At 40.0% G+C, this 17796-nt stretch overlaps 1 protein-coding gene across 8 annotated transcripts in view; it reads left to right on the top strand.

Annotated features, from left to right (window-relative positions):
• Nucleotides 1-17796, top strand: part of dlgap2a (discs, large (Drosophila) homolog-associated protein 2a) — a 251386-nt gene that overhangs the window by 113035 nt on the left and 120555 nt on the right. For 2 of the 8 annotated variants that reach the window (XM_074691345.1, XM_074691347.1), the window contains exon 2: nt 16780-16812. The exons of the other annotated variants lie outside the window; for them this stretch is intronic. The gene's annotated coding sequence lies outside the window, so the exon portion shown is untranslated. The remainder of the gene's footprint in view (nt 1-16779; nt 16813-17796) is intronic. 8 annotated transcript variants of the gene reach the window in all.

Genomic DNA, 17796 nt, shown 5'->3' with positions numbered 1-17796 from the left:
CACAAAGACACCCCGACAGCGTTCAACAAAAGTCCAAAAGTAAGACAGTGCAGAAGGATGTATGCAGCAACCAACTGCTCATAACTTTTAAAATAATGGTTTGAGAGAGTTTATATTAAACATCAGACATTCACTGTGATCAATGCATTAACAAGAGGGATTACTGTTAAAACCTCTCTCCTGATCACCTGCAGAGCATGTGTCAGCTGCTCATTACATCCAAAGAGCAAGAAGTGTTAAAAGATCTTCCAGTGAAGTGGTTGTGGATAGCAGTTTTACATGGATTGGGAAAAGGGAAAAGTCAACATAATAAATAAAGGGTTATGTTATTTGGGAGCCCTGCCCTGGTCTTTTCTTTGGTTACAAAAACGGCACTGTTGATATGATCTGATCAAGGGTTTGATTAACAACAATGCTTATCTGAGCAAACAAATGATGCCAGTACTCTGAAAGACTTAAAGCAAGAGCATTGGTAATTCTGGAGTTCTTTAGCTATTACCCTTGATGATCTGTGCCTCAAGAAGTGGACACAAGCAGTATAAAATCTCCATCCAACACTTAATTGTCCATTCAGTACCTTTGTTTATTGTCCATATCACACACTGAGTGAGGTTTGTGCAAAGAGATTTTATCCAAAAGCAGTTTGTCAGCAGAGCTTAATTAGTGAATTTTAAAGTACTAGAGCATCCAGAGGTTGCTTTTCTGGCAGGTCAGGGGGATTTAAAAAACACTCTAGATTATTCACAATAATTGATCAAAGCCAACTGGAGAATCAGCTGTTTACGGTGTGAATCCATCTCCCACGCGCTCTCCGTCTCTCTGGGTGACATTCTGTCAATCTGCTCTGCTTCAGCACTGTCAGCGCCAGCTCTGCCCATCTTGTCATTTTCAGCACACACAACACCAGTTTCACCATTTCCCAGCACAAACGCCCACTTGTTGGACTTCCTGTATTTACATGACAAAATGTTTAGACACCAAATGCATTAAATCAGTTGACAATGCCTCTAGTGATATGCATACGGCGCATGCTCTCCTATTTATTGGTCTGATGCATTAATCAACATCAGTACGCTCATCACTCCTCAGCAGCACACTGAGCACACTCATCACTCCTCAACAGTGCAGCAGTGAACAACAGTAAAAAAACAAAACAATCAAAAAATCATGCTTAAATTTTAACTCTCTGAACTAGCCATAGATTTTTGAGCCTCTTTTACTCACTCCTTCAGGGCCATGTTTGCAGGTTAAAAGTGCTGTTGTGCTATATTACTGCTGCTGCCAGCAGTGCTACCTGCTGCTGCATTTCTTCAAGCACTTCTGACTTCGACCTGCTTTGGGTCCAGGTGACCCACCAGTTTAAAAACCTATGTCAAAGTTAATTACCATTTTTAAGCACTGCTCTCTTCCCTCCTGCTACAATAAATTAGATTGAAAATAGTAACATCAAGTGTACAGAACTCCCACACTGGGCTCTATCAGGAGTCCACGCATGACCTGACTTCAATCTGACCTCTTTTTAAATAGAAAAACAAGAGACTCACCAACAATCAAAGTGGTAAGTAAAACAAAGCAGATTTAGTAAACATACAAAGAATTTTTGCTGATGCCTTGTTTGGAAGGTGCTGTATTCTGTTCTTATCTAAGCCAAGAAAATAAGCTCTTACACTTTGCAAGCCAACACTTGCTACACATTTTAGAGGGCCAGTGTAATACAAGCTTTTAGAATCCTTGAAGTTTGCTCAGTCAGGTACTTTGGTTATAAAAAGTCAAATTTGAGCCACCATATTTTGTAAGAGTGTAAATTTTAAAGAACTGGAAGAAATTCATTTGAAAAGCTGGTCATGCTTTCTGAATGGTGAAGTGCCTTGTCCTCTGCTCCACCGTTTTTCCTTTTCAGAGCATCTTCAGATTGATATAATAGTTTCTTGGTATTAAAAAAAAGTCTCTCCAGCTATTAAATGTTAGCATAAAATTTTGAAGAGACATTCATGTCTCCCTCTGGATTAAGAGTAATAGCTTTGCTGATTCCCTGACATTTCCTTCATACAACCCACAGGTACAGTCACTGCTGTCTTTTAAGAGCTAATTAGGGAATGCAGCCACTCCAACTCACTTAAATGAAGCAATAAACTCAGTAAACATCGCACCTGCTGAACACCAGTCTCTGAGTGTTGTAACTGGCTCTAAAGTTGGTGCAATTGACATATTATGGTCAGTTTTGTTGGTGGTGACACTACCCAGCTCAGCAATGATGTGCAGGAAAAAAAGAAACTGTCTTTATGAGTCATTTAGTTTTGTATTGGGCCTGAAATTCAGATTTTCCATAAACATTTAACAATTTCTGCCTGTGCCATGAGATGAGTTTCCAAACCCAAATTACTCACTTCAATCAACTCTCATTTCCTAATGCAAATAGACTCATTTGCATAACTCTGCCTTGCTCCATAATTGAAAATTACTGAAACAAGGAAAACTCTATTGGAAACAAATGGAGTCATATTTTCTGAATGTTTTACGGGACAAAAAAAAAAAGAGAGAGACATGCCTGCAGAGAAACCAACACATTATACATCCCCATCTGTGTTTTTCCTCTGTCTCCCACTGCCCTCTCTGTGTGTCTTGTTTGTTTTGTATCTACGCAGCTGAAACGTCTGAATGCATAAGGATAATAGACAGTAGCCCCGGTTCCACTGTCACTGACCTCGCTGATTACTTTCATGCCTGACAGACTTTCTTTTCTGCTTCTTCATTGCTGTTATTGAGCGTAGGGGCAAATACATGTTGGACATAGTGAGCTGCAATGGAGCTTGACAACATACATCAATTACAAGCAATAAGAGTACTGCAACATCCGCTCATGTTCCCCCTTTCAAAAACCATTACACTTGTTGTAAATAGTGACTCTTTGTCTTCTGTGGAAGTGGCATTTATGGAAAAATGTGCCTTTTATAAATGACTGTATTACAAACAGATAAATCACAGAATCAAGCAGCGATGCTTTAAAGCTCTGGCTTTAGTTCAGCCTTTTTAAATAATTCAGGAAGTCGACTTAGTGGAGATGTTTTTCTCTGTAGATCACAGCTGTAATATCAGTGACAGAGAGCAGTACGTGCTGACTCACTGCACAGAGGTCAGTATCTAAAGCAGTACTTTTCGATGACTGCTCATGCTTTCTGTTGGCACACTGCTTTATATCTGTTTTATTTATGTTTCCTTTGAGCTTAAAAGGTAGACATTAAAACCTCCTGTAGCGTAGTTACTACTTGAGATATTAGTTTTTCCCATTTGAAATGAAGAAGGTACCACACAGAGATGAAAGTATGATTAATAAAAGGTCTAATAACCCAAATCATTAAGCTCTCAAAACATGGAACCACTTTTAGCTGAGAGCAAATATTCACAAACAAAACCCTGATACAGGATTTATTTGGTGATACATGCCAATTAACAAATGAATAAATGAAACATCAGTAAAACAAAATAATATCATCAGCATCCAATAAACGTAAAAGAGGATGATGAATTGCAAACTAAAGTGGGGTGATTTAGAGAGTCTGGTTTTGAAAGAACAGGATACAAGAACATTTTCATTTTTTCAGCTGATGTGCTAAAAAGGAAGCAGGTAAGACACTAGCTAGAGTATTTAGCTGGCTTACTTTTACTGCATGTTACGAATAGAGACTTTTTCAGTGGACTCTATTTCATGGTTGTAGGCTTATAAACAGGGATGGGTACCGAATCAGGTACTTTTATTGGTACCAACCAAATTCTATCAAAATTACCTGGTACCAATTCACAGAAAATGGAAAGGTACCATGTTTTGGTTCCAAACACATCCTTGTGACTGTGAGGGAGTGGAAAAGCAGGCAATTTCTATGTTTGACATGAAAACAGAAATTTATATTTGTTACCACATAAAAACACAAAAAGAACCGAAAACTGGTACCGTTGAGTACCGATACCGATTGCCAGCGTTACAGCATGCTGTAAAAGCAGAATGCCACTAGATCTGTGTTTGGTCTGTCTCTGCTCTGCTGCAGTTTGGCTCTATGTCCCCTTGTCATTCAACACTCACAAGCTGCATTTTCACAGCGCAGCGTGGAGCATGAGACCAAGGATTTCCAGCAGTAATTTCTGAATCAATGGTTTTCTGTCTCCATGGTGAGCTTCTCCTCATCAATGTTGTTGTCAGTTGTCTTTGAAAACCTCACACCTGTTGACTGAGGTCTGGATGTGCTTATCATGGAGGTTTCTTGATGTGGTTGAGTGTGATATGATCATGATGAACACAGAGTTTTGTTCTGAAAATCAGCTTCATGTTTTGATGTTGTTCCTGCGCTTGACTTCCTAACCTGCTGGATTTGTCCTGTGCTGATTGATGCACTGTGCAGTCTGTTAAATCAGTAGCCATGCATACTATCTGCTGAAGCAGGCTTAACATTGCTGAAGCTGAGACAGGACAGAAAACTTGATGATTTTGTTTGTTTGTGCTCCTTTCCACTGCAGAATGAGTCGTTATTTGATGTTTGAAGGGGGACATGCGCTGTTTGCAAAACCGTCACCAGTCAGAGCCATTTAAAAATTTAAAAAGCCAGAAATGGCTTTCACTGGTGAAACACTGTTAAAAGCCATTTCTGGCGTTAATGGCAGAGATGGACTGGTGTTTCAGCTGAAAAAATGAGGCAGTTGATAGAAGACTTTCAGAGGGATCCACCCCTCTCATATGGCTTTATAATTTGTTGTTTTAATTTTTTTATTTTTTCTTATTTGATGAGGGTCTTTTGACACATAAAAACATTGTGAGCGTGCCATTAAGCATAAACGTTCCCTGTCCCTATAAAGTATAAAATACTCCATGACAGCAGTTGCAAGCATTCAAAATTAGTCTGTTGAAATAATCATTCAGGGTGCTGATTGTCCCTTTTGAATTTGATGGCTATTTAGTGACATTAGTGCTCATATCAACAGTTCGGAGCTTCCTTCGTAGTGAACAGTAATGTAGAAATAGAATAAGATAGAAAATACTTTATTTATCCCTGAGGGAAAAGTATAGATGATGCCAGCTTTGCCATCATTCTCCACTCAGCCTATCTTTCCCTCCTGGATCCTATCTGCTTACATCAGGTGAAGTTCCTCCAATGTGGCGTTGGTGTCCAGTGTTGACTCCGTTAGCCATGTCTGTGAATAGCATGATGCTACTCTGCCTTCTGGTATTCCCTCTGTTGCTGGATTAGCATGGCTAGCTCGTACATCTTATTGGAGATAGGTCTTACGTTCCCAATAACGATGGGTGGAAGGACGGGTCCATGTCGTCACTTCTTAGCTCACACCTCCTTCTACCCTGCTTGTGGGAAAACATCAGGCCTTGCACCAGTTAGCATTGCCATGCTAAAGTAATTGGTTCCCGGGGCACCTCAGAGCACCACTGCAGTGTTATCCAGGACTACAGACAGAGGTTGTTGGTGTTGTTACATTGACGATAGGTGAAATGTGTCTCAGCCCTATCATACTGTATGCTTTCCCAATCTTCTACTGTCTAGGATTGTAAAATTCTTTACTTGTCTGCCTCGCACCCCGTCATGTCATAAAAGCAACACAATTCTTGTTAACGTTTTAGTGGCAATGTTACATGGGATGGCAGGAGATGCCTGTCATGTTCTCTGAACCTTATACCAAAACACTGAAAATAGTGCTACATTTTATTGGGTTATATTAAATATAAATTGATGTGCAATGAAAATAATGTGCTGCAAGGCTGTGTAGTCCTCTCTGCTAGGAAAGTGAAAGATTTATAGTCAAGCTCACAACTGCTCATATTTCCATCACAGCCTGACATCAGCTGACCTTGTATGAGTATTGGACTTTTTTGTGTGGGTTTATAACTTGTTCTACATTTTTTGCCAATGGAAATATAGAAACAGATCATGATCCTCATATTCTGAAGGGAGGAGAAACAATAATTAGTTAAAACCTGATAGGAGAATGGGGAAAATAAAGACGGTGTTCAGATGTAGAGAAAGGACAAGTGAGGGACAAGTCCCTGATGTCTGAAACCCTCCCAGGTGTCAATGTGGTCATCCAAGGGGCAGAGCGCTCCTGATAGATGCTGGAGTGAGACAGAGTGCTGCTGGGGTGTGAAGGAGGCCATCAATATCCTCCCTGAACACGTCCCTCCGTCTGCGTCTGTCTATTCAACTCTCTCTTCCTCTTTGGCTCTCCATCCTTTTCCATCTGTCCAAGCTCACTTGTCCTTCTCTCTCACACATCTACCACTCTTCTCTCTCTTTCATCCACACTTCAGCCAAGTTTAGGAGCAGAAAATCTTTTAAATACTGTCACAGACTCTCCTCTTTCCTAAAATATTTATCTCCTTTCCTCCTCTTGACTTTCCTCTCCTCCCTGGAGGTAGAGAAAGCACCTATAAATCCAGCCAAGGGCCCTTAGGGGTTGATGAAAAAACGATGGGATGTTTTAGCTCTTCTTTTTTTACTATCTTCTCCCTCCTTCCACCAGCCTTCCCTTCCTCCTTTCCTCTGTTTCTTTTTTCCTTCTTATCGTCATAGTCAGGCTGGTATGTGTTGAGCTGTGGGACTAAAACGGGAAACAAACTGCTGAACAAAATGTCGCTTCATGTACAGACACACATGGCGTGAACACACTGTGGCCACCCACACACCCCACTACAGTACACAGCATGTATATATGCACACCCACATCCTCAATACACAAACAGACACAAATGCATAATGCATGTATGCCCATGCTGTATGTAGTCTGTATGCAATTTCACTTACATGTGCGCACTCTCGCACTTGCTCTATAGATGACATATAGTTCAAAAAAGAACACATAAATGATTTAACGTAATGCACAGCTCCTTTAGTTTGAGTGACATATGCACTCAGATGCATTAAAAAGAAAAAAGTTGAATGCCTTTTTTCCAGGTATGCACTTGAGTACTGAGAAGAATGACTGTTAAGGGCCGCTTTAGTCTCTTGTAGATTTCGAGCTGTTAGTGACCTCCAGGGGTTTTACTTCTTTGTAATGCGGTTATGACAAGAACAGAATGTCTCAGAACACTAACAATTATAGACTGAACTAAAACTTTCACCATGAAAGCACACTGAAGCACCACTTTTCCGTGTTACATACATGAAAATTCTCTGATCTGGGAAATGACAGTCATGATGAGCACTGTTGAATCATCATATCTAATATGTCATTCTAAAAACATTGACTATGATTTATAAAAACAGTTTTTAGCTAAGCTGCAGCCTGTAGCTCACTGAAGTAACATCTTTGTTATTCACACTCAATGTGGGTTGGATTCCAATTTCCTTTATCGTGTCGGGAACATTTTTTATCTCAAATGTCATACTGCTTATCAAGAAATGAATAACACAATGTGGACAGTAAGCTTCTGCTAATAGCAAGGTGGTGAAAAGATAGCATCTGATAGCCAAATTCCACCAGTTCTTTGTCCGGTCCATCTCTGCTTCATCATGGATCCACTTCAAGTAAATGTTTACCTCCACTGGCTCCATGCCAATGTATTCTAAACGCAGCAGGCCTCCCTGCAGTAAACCACTGCAGTTGATCCAGAATGCAGCACATCTGGTCTTTAACCAGCCCAAAACAGCACGTCACCCAGCTGTTAATCTATCTTCACTGGCTTACAGTGGCATCTTGAATCAAATTCAAAGCTCTTCTTCTGGCTTAAAAAATACTGACAAGAACAGCTCCTGCCTACCTGGGGTCCCTCATCCAGGTCTAGACTCCTTCTGGCCCACTACACTCTGCTTGTAAAAGACGCCTGGAGCTCCCAGTCCAGCACGGCTCCAAATCTCTAGCCAGACTCTTCTACTCTGTTGTGCCCAAATGGTGAAATGAATTACCTAACTCTATATGATCCGCAGGGTCCCTTTCTACTTTAAGAGATGTCTGAAGACTCATATGTTCAGAGTCAGAAGGTCTAAGACCCAGCTCTTAGTAAACTTTCAGCACTAATTACTCAATTTTGTTGAAGGTTGAGGTATATTGTTGCAGCAATTAATTGTGGTTAGTTGGTTAAATTATTCTACACTATTCAAAATATATAACTTATAGCACACTGTAGCACAATAAACCGCACCCTTCTGGTGAAAGTGTTGGTCTAATTAGTCAAAACCCAGTAACAGTACTGATTGAATCTCAAAAGGAAAAGCAAACCAGGCACAACCTGATCAAACTTATATTAATCCATTCTCAGAAAAGAGTATTTTATTACTGTTAGTTGACACTGTGGAAACAATATTTTCAATCAGAGGTTTTTTTCTTGACAGTTAAGAAATAATAGCAACTGACCTTAGATTTGAGAGCATATGAAAATCTACTGAAGTGTGACCATCCCCAGTCGGTTAAAATGGAGCAAGATCCTGTCCTGCAATCCAGGCTACAGCTTCAAGGCTTAAGAGTCCACCTCTGTGCTGCTGATGTGTTCCTCAGCTGATCCCCAAGAAGCATCAACTTGAAGTGGATGTGATAACAGCAATAATGTTAAAAGTTGTGACATTTTTCCCATTAATGTAAAGGTGTGTCAACTGCAGAGCTCAAAGAAAAATAACTTTGACAGAACTGTCAGTAATTCTCAGTGATCCCAGGTATATTGCAGACTTTTTTGACCTTATTTTTTGTGAAAACACTTTATTTAATCGTGAATCAGGACAAAGAAGCAGGCTATTGTCTCACCTGACTAAATTGGCTTTTTAAGTCTATTAAGCTGAATCAGGGCTTAGATCTTGGCTTGAGATTGAGTTTTTGATTAATAAGATGTGTTATTAAAGTCATGAATTCAGAACATTAACAATATGTCAGGTAAAGATAAGGATTTCAAGTTTTAATGATTTTATTATTGTTGTTAGGTAGATAAGCAAAAATAATCCTTGGATCTTGCTTAAAGATCTTCTTTGAACCTCTGACCAGTTAAAATATCTGACTCTCCTTTATAATACATGTAACCACCATACACATTATTACACCATGCACATAGCTTAAAGATCAACCCCCCTCTGAACAGTCATGTACAGCAAATAATGTAATATCCCTGTTCCTGTGTCAGCAACTTATCACCTGAGAGGGATTAAGAAATATCACATAGCTAAAGCATTAAAAGACGTGACAGATTATTCCAGTTTGCTTTCCCACCACATGGAGGGGTTACTTTAGTCTACCAGCAGAACCTGAACTTTGGTCCCAATCACCAGAGACGCCCACTGTAGCTAAGAGTGCCACAGATGGTAATTATATAAAGCTATTAACATATTCACACAGACTCAGTGGTGTACTCTGATGTATTCATTGAACAGATATGAACCTGAGTCCCCAGCAAACACAAAAGGAAGCAAACCAGCTCCTGCAGCTACAATAATCCAGAATAATCCAGAGAGCGGTGTTATGAATCTCTCATTGAGGCAAGATGTGCTTGCCTAAAGCGTTAGTGTCCTCACTCTCTCACACACACACACACACACACACACACACACACACACACACACACACAGATTTTCTAAATAGACAGGAGATGCATCTTGACAAGTGATGGCGTTTTACTTGCTGCAGAATGACAGTGTTTGTCTGTAACTGAAGGTCGTGCTTAGATCCCGTCTCCCACGCCACACTGAACTGCCCACTTTGTCCTCAACGTAGAGCCACAGGAAGGGGGTTAAAAGCTTCGCCATTTGCTCTCATGCCTTGTGTTCTGGAGGCTGCTCACACACCAGTAAAGCTGTGTACTCGCAGCGTCTTCATCCACAAACACTGATGGCTGGCATGATTTCAAAAGCTTGCTGTTTGATGTCGGGGACCTGCTGTTTCCCATCTAAAGAGGGGGCATTATAAATATTTCTGACAATCAGCGTCTTGTCGCTCTGTCTCCAGGCTCTTACTTTATGCCTCGTCTTATCAAGCGAGATTTGTAGTTCTTTGATTTGCAATTAGTTTTTATATCTGTAGTAGTTCTGAGCTGTTATTATCCCTTTTTGTCAGTGTTATTCTGTGTTTTTGTGGCGTGGAAAAGAAATCTGCCAACATTAGGCCACTGTGTGCAGTAATGAGTTATTTTTCACTAAAACAACCAAGAAAATCTAATGTTTGTCGCTGCTCTCATTTGGAATTAGTTTAAGCGCAGCGCTCTTTCTTGTCACATCTCCACCCTCAAAAGCAAGACAAGGCACGAGCTCTGATATCAGATTTGTGAGCACCAATGGCAGAGGTCAGGTATGCTAGTTAAGTTTGTTAGCTAGTTTCCTTAAATTAAAAAAATGTACAAAATGAAAACTCACATTTTCCCTGGTAACTGTTGGATTTTTTATGATTACTGCTTTTAAAAAATCATCGCACTTAATCACATAACTCCACCAACACTAAAGCACACCTTCACCCACACATTGTGATACATACATATTTATCTGGTTGATTGGATGCACATTACTACATATTACTTCAACCACTAAAATAAAAATATGATGACAAATGCTGAAGAAGCCTATCTTACGTCACTATCCCGTCCAAACTGTTTACATTGATGTGAATTAATGATATTCACACCACTTAAGGGGCAGTGATGTACAGCTAAAAGTCAGAGCGCTGTTATAATCTGCATCCGAATTCATGGACCACTTCTTTTCCAATTAAACAGTGCAGTCAACTGTTGTATAATGAAATATAGCATGTATTTTTGGAGCTTCCACAGTGCTGTGAAACTCTTGGACAGCACCAGGCTGGCTGTTTCCTCCTGCTGCTAGTCCTTATGCTAAGTTAACAGGCTGCTGGTACAGCTTCATTTATAGCTTCAGCTGAATTTAACAGACGGACATACATGCAGTATCCATCCTCTCATCTACGTCTTAGCAAAAATACAAAAAGTGGTACATTTTAAATGACTCCTTCAAGCCTCAAACCTTGTTAATGATAAAAACTGATAAGTATTCCTGCATTTGTACCCAGCCTCTCCTCAGTAAAATGTGTGTGTGCAGTGTACCCTGTGTGACAATGCAGTGTAATTAGCCGCTGAAGAGGCATGCAGAGCTGATACTGGCAGGCTGATGAGTTCTCCTCCAGCCCTGCACTCAGCACAGCATCTCCTCTGAAAAGTGCTACATCAGCTCCAGGGGGAGACTGCATATACACAGGGGGGGCTCCGTGAAGATGGATAGTGCCAGTCAAGGGGAAGGTAAACTGAAATTGGTGATAGCTACACAGATGAAGCCAGAAGCTGAGGGCGTGGGAGTGTGTTGTTATTTTGATTTGCTGGAGAATAATTGTGTAAGTCACTTTGTGTGGTCATGCCTGTGAGTAAACAATCGCATTACTTCATCTGTGTCGGTGCAGATCTCTATGAGCTGTACATTACTGTGCTTCCTTTTATTGACTACCTATTGACCTAGCCCCAATAAACAAGCCTTTATTTGACTAGAGTCTCATCCTCTGTGTGCTGCAAACAAACAGAAGCTTGTGGGTCATTTCTCAAAGGGTACCCTAAGCGTAGATGTAATATAATGATGGATGAAGTTTGTGGTTTCAAAAGTAAAGCCAGAGGCAACTAAAGCTACACATGTATGCTTACTAATACCCAGCAGGCGAAGATACAAGTGGTTACAAACTAAAATCTGATTTTTTTAAACTAGCTGGAAATTTTACAGCAACCTTACAATTGTGATCTTTGTGAATGCGGCAGTGCCTGTGAATCTAATTTGCATAGGCTGCCATCTTTATCAGAGCTGGGCAAATGTCATTTTATCCATTTATTGTTAAATATCTGTATTATTTTAATTTTAATCAACTTTCAACCTGGATGTGACTTTGAAAAACTACTGAAAAAATCATCTTAAAGGTAGGGTCTGCAGTAATTTTTGTTAATTCTTTGTTAACATAACATTCAAACTGGGCTCCTCCTCCTTGGCTCAGTGCCAGCGACAGCCCACACCCACAGCTTTTGACAACAACTATGTAAACACACTCCTAGAAACCACCTGCAGCATCATGTTTCTACATGAAACAAGAGTGTCGTGCGTCTGTCTTGGCATGTTAGCACAAGCTAATGGTGGGTATTTGACACACATCAACTTTGTGTCGCTCTTTGTCCCCAGCTGCTCTCCAAGTGCCGAAAAGTGAGTGAAACTTGCCAAGCTTCACTCTGGTTTAGGAAAAGATTCATCTGTTTGGCATTTCACTTCAGTTGTGTCTTTCTTCCCTGTGCTACGTCCACTAGCTGCGCTGATTAACTTCCACTTACAACCATCAACACACAGGCAGAGGAGAGGGATGAGGCAGACACAGATACTGACACACACGAATAGAGGGTTGTAGGATTGAGAGGGATTATTCAGATGAAAGTCGCTTTTTTTTTTTCTTTTTTTTTTTTTAATCCTGCAGGTTCTACCTTTAATTGCACTAAGTTTTGATATTGTCATTTTCAAATTAACAAACACCTAGACAACTTGAGTTGAGGACACACTGTTTGTATATTAGAAGTAAATATTGATCTTTACAGATATGGTGTTTGATTTTTTTAGATTGGTTTGATTGATGATAATGTCATCTCCGCTTCTAGAAACACAATGGTGGTGGTCAATATGAAGCCTGAAAGAGGGGAGATAGCTAAATCTGCTATACCCACGCATTCTTTAACTCAAACTTTATCCAAAGTTCCCTGTGTAAACTTTTTATGCCCTGCCCCTCTCACCTTGTTTTATATAACTTTTCGTGTTTTCTCAGAAAGCATTCTTGTGAAGAAGCCCAAACAGTCTTAGCGCTAGCTAATTAGCACCTGCATCTCTCACACATCATGTGAATGAGGGGAAAGACAGAGAGGGCAAAATATGGATCAGCAGATGAAGAAAGTGTGAGCAAGCTGTGCTTATATAGAAATGGAGCCTTTAATTATGGATGAATACATTATCAGATCAGATAAGAATATCCGTGCTTTAGTTAATGCATAACCAACAAAAGGGTTAATGTAGCAAGCGTATGGAGAAGAGCTTCCTGTGAGGCTGATGTTTACATCACTGTGTAAAAATATCAATTAAATTGCATTGATGGCTTAACAAGTCACACTTGTGATTCTTTTCCACTGAAGCATGATAAAAAGAACCATTAATAAACTTTTAAAACATGTTTTTAACATTAGCACTTGGCAGGAAGTAAAAACAATCATTTCATTGCTGTTAGTTCCTCCCTGATCAATCCTTCTGCTGCTTTCTTTTTTTCTCTCCTCTTTTCTATTTTCTCCTTATGAGGTGATTGTGCCATTCAGTCAGTTGCTTAGAAACCTTTTCAGTGTCTCAGGTAGCATAAATAGAAAACCCATTTGGAGTAGTTTCCTTTCCAAACCTTAGCTTTGAATGAGGTCCTTGTTGTTTATGTTTGCACTTCAGTTTTCTCTTCTTTTTTCCTCTCAGTGATTCCGAGGCTGTTTTCGTTCTATAATTTCAACTATTGCTTCATGTATACTGATTTTTCATGAGCAATCAAAGTAAAAGAATCCCTTGAAAATTTTGTTTTGAAAGTGCTCGGATAGTTAGACTAACTTCAGTTTGGCTGCAGGGATGTACGGATGTACTTCAGGAATTTATGGAACTAATGCTGTTGAGTAAGGTTTCATGTCCAATAATGCTCACCTGTGACCACACCAAGTATCATGACTGATAAAAAATACATGAAATATATGTCAAACACTGCTATTTTTGGTAGTAGTTTTGGCTTTTAATGTTATTTGACTGTTTCCTTGAAATATTAGTACTGAAAAAAAGCTCTTTTGCAATCAAATCTGTTGTTACATGTTTAGACTTACATTTGAGGTAAGCCAATTGTATTTACACTCTGGAAAGCCTGTTATTTACATTAATGAATTAGCACTTTGCATTTTAACAGCACAGTTACTCAAAATGAATCTCAATGTTCCCTAGTAACGACATGCATTCTTGACTTTCTTCACTATATTTACTTTGTTATGATTCTACTAATTGTTTTATTTAGAAAAATGTGAGAAATAATTTGTTCATCGGGTCTTCACAGTGCGTATCTGTACCACATCATGCTAATTTGAGCATCTAGGTGAACAGGAAAGAAGACTTTTAAATGTTTTGCCACAAATTAACTTTACTAATCACTGTTAGAGCTGACACATTTTTTTCACATTTAAGCTAATTTTAACACCTGAATTCAAATAACCTGAGGAAAAACCTCCATTTGTCTCTTTTTATTGCAACTTTGCAAAGGTTTATTAGCAGCTTTACACCAGGAACCTCAAACTGACTCATGGCCATGATTGGTACAGTCATCTCACAAGGAAAGGCCACTCCAAAGTTTTGGTGGCAAAGGAAAACCAGCGTTTTTCTTAAAAAAGCTTTTTTTCTGTTTTATAATTCCTTTCCAAAAAAATGAAAACTGATGCTTGTTAATGATTTTTCTAAGATTTCATTTTAACTGCTCAGACAAATATTGTGTCAGAGATGGCCTCTGGGCCGGCAGATTAAGATATTAGCTAAACACTTAATATTTTGATCAGACTGTGGATTGCACAGGTACAAAACTTTAGAGGACTGGGATTTGTCACAGCACTAATGTTGAGTTTAGTTAAAGATATATTGCCGAACATTGCCCCTTAACCTTTCCAGAAAGTGAATGAGAGCTGCCTTCCACAGAAAAGCCACCTGAGTGTGAAAGATTTTAATCCAAGGTCATTAAAGGCCCAGCACAAGGTCGTAGGACACTCTGGGAGCTCAAACAGGCGAACAAACTAATGAGGCCAAATGCTTAACAATAGTTCAAGTACAGTGTGTGTGACTTTTTGACTCTGATTTATTGTGATCCGAATTAGCATCAACTTCCACTCCCTTATCCTGAAAAAGCCTACTAACAACAAAATCCTTGCAGCTACTTTACACCTTGTATTGGAAATCTAATGAGAACTACCCAAGAACAGTCCTCACTCTGTAGAAACAGCCTGACCAAGATCGATACAGGCCACGCACAGGGTCGTTCAGGAGCACTTTAAATTCAAACAGGCAGAACAAACTAATACAGTCAATTGCTTTGACTCTGTGGAATTGTACTGTAGGGAGTGAGGAGTAAAAAACACTAATTAAACCAGTAAATTCTCTCCTGGCTTCAGCTCTGCTGGCCACACATACCCAAACCACCAAGAAAACCAAATAAAGTCAAGTCATAATACACTTACTTCTGCAAAATGACAGTAAGAGCTGTGGTTTCTCAGTAGAATTGTCTTTACAGCTCTCTGTGTTATCAGATCTTCTATTTTGTGAGCATAAAAAGCGATGAATATGTTATCATGGGACTTTTTTTAGATTTATATGTTTGTCCTATCAAAGGAAGCGCTTAGGAAACAGGAAGGTGTTGTGAAGGAGCATTGAAAGTTAAGCAGGAGAACTTCACTGCCCTGGCCGGAACCGGCAGACAGTTTAATCATGGGAGGACGCCGAGGCTGTGACACTTTACAACCTGCCCAGTCTGACAGCAACAACGAACATTTAAAGAGCTCTTTCATTCATCAGCTGCTCTGCCAAGCTGTCCCTGCTTCACCCTGCCCATGAGCAAGGTCATCTTGGGAGGGGAGGGGAGGGGAGGGGAGGGGAGGGGAGTGAGAAATGGCAGTGCTTTAATGTGTAGAGGATTTATGGACATGTTTTGTTGTCTTTCCAGACCCATGAACGTGGAGATTTAGCCCCATAAAAGAGAGTCGTCTGAGTGTTTTACCCCCCCACCCAAAAAAAAAAAAAAAAAAAGGACAAGCCATGACTGGGAGGTTGCTGCTGATCTAATTAAAGCCCTAATTAGCTACGATAAGATGGAGAGCCTCTGCATAAAAAGACAACAAGGCCTCTTTTGGCCACTGCTACGTCAGGGAGGGGAGAAGCACTGACACATCACAGCTGTTTGTGGGCTGTCTGCAGAAACGAACGCCTGAGGACATGACGCTCAGTTTTATCATTCTCTTCATTTTGCTCAGAGTCTGTAAAAAGAAAGTTAACGTTTTTTCTTCTTCCTGAACACCTCAGGTAGCTCTGAGGTTTTAACCTAAGATCTACCTGCTTTTGCTCTCATTGATTTAGATTCAGAAACTTTCAGTATGATGTGCTTTAGTTTTTGCATGAAACAACACGATCTGATTATGCAGAGGAAAGCAGCACTTAAGCATTCATGTTTACGCTAAAACGCATGATGCATGTGAGTCCAGAAATCCCCTTTATCATATTTAGTGCGAATAATAAACCTGATGGATTGTGTGGATCATAAATCGATGCATTCTTTGCTTTCCTTTGAATCTAAAGTTGAAGCCCGCGTTTGCGTGTTCATATTTTTGGCACGCAGAATCTATTGCACATGGCAGTGATGAATTGAAGCAATATAATTTCTCATTTTCTTTTGATGTTTTTTTACTCCTTTGACGCCTGTCTCTGCATCATTTTGTCTTTTTATGCAGCCGCATGTGGCTGATGGTCATATTATGCATGGTGGCTGGGTTTCTATTATGTTGCACATGGGTTCTGCTCTGCAAGGACATTAGGAGCCTAAAATAAAAACCTTTGTTACTCTTCGTGTTGTTTGTTCAGGTTTATAGTTTTTATTTCATCTGAACACAGATTGAGAGAGAGTGGCTTTAACATCTCTGCTTCCAGTCTGGTGATGGTGATATTTGTTCTCATGCACAAACATAGACTTCCTCATATGTGTTGCCTCTATTAATCTCCTGTTGTCTCTCTTTTGGTCCTTGTTTAGAATCACAGTGCACACTGTGTGGTGAACCAGAAGGTGAGTGGGCCTCGCCATTCCCCGATAGCTCTTGTCATCGTCATCTTCTCAGCTTGTCGTACGGGTAGGGTGGGAGGTGCAGTGGGGGCGACGCTCTGATGTGGATGCGCTGCTCTGTCTTCATCAAAGCGTCGCAACCAGAGATAAGTTCTTCATGTACATAAAGATAGCTCCCTGCTGGTTTTCACTCTAATATTTCACATTTAAAAGCTTAAATCTGTCAAAGTTGTGAAAGTAAAAGAACTCCAGGAGGTGGCTATCTTTATGCACTTTACTTTGCTCTTACTGACCAGAGTGATTGACAGCATGAAAGCTGGAGGACGCGTTCTTCAAAACGCTGACTCACCACCTTTGCATCTGCTTCAACAACCCATTGAATGTTACTTTTTCTGTACTCGTATGATTCCATGAGCGCCCATTCACTTTTTCACAGGTATATTTTTGAAGTGACATGAAAACAACACACATCAGATATATCTGATCTGCTGAAAGCTGCTTAGCTCTCAAGCTTGCCTCTATATTTAGTGCTACTCATGCAATTGTAACCACCTCATTTTCCATTTCCAAGTGCACACCATTTCCATTAATCTCTGTCTGTTTCACTCCTGAAACTTCCTCTCTGCATGGATTATATGCTTTTTATATCAATATCAATAGAAAGAGGCTGCAGCTTAGTGGTAGAGTGGGTCCTCTCTTAACTGGATGATTAGCAGTTTTGGGCATGAACCTCTAACAGCAAGCAGTATACTGGCTTCATGCTGATGAAAATGTGTAAAAGCACCGTGAGTGGTCTCAAGATGAGACGGCATCATACAAACACAGTGCATTCACCTGTGTACTTGAGGTTATCATACTTACTTCAGTCCCCTTCATCTTCTAGAGCTGGTCAATATTGCTTGAGTGTATCATTTGTCTTCCGTCATATGGGAGCATGTAAATGACAAGTTCACAAAAAGGATCTGACCTGAAATTATTAGTACACAC

Source organism: Halichoeres trimaculatus, unplaced genomic scaffold (genome assembly GCF_033239565.1).
Source record: "Halichoeres trimaculatus isolate MK-OKI-2021-1 unplaced genomic scaffold, fHalTri1.1 fHalTri1_scaffold_17, whole genome shotgun sequence".
Lineage (NCBI taxonomy): Eukaryota > Metazoa > Chordata > Actinopteri > Labriformes > Labridae > Halichoeres > Halichoeres trimaculatus.
The sequence above is the reverse complement of the archived record's forward strand: the minus strand, read 5'-3'. Positions and strand labels throughout refer to the sequence as shown.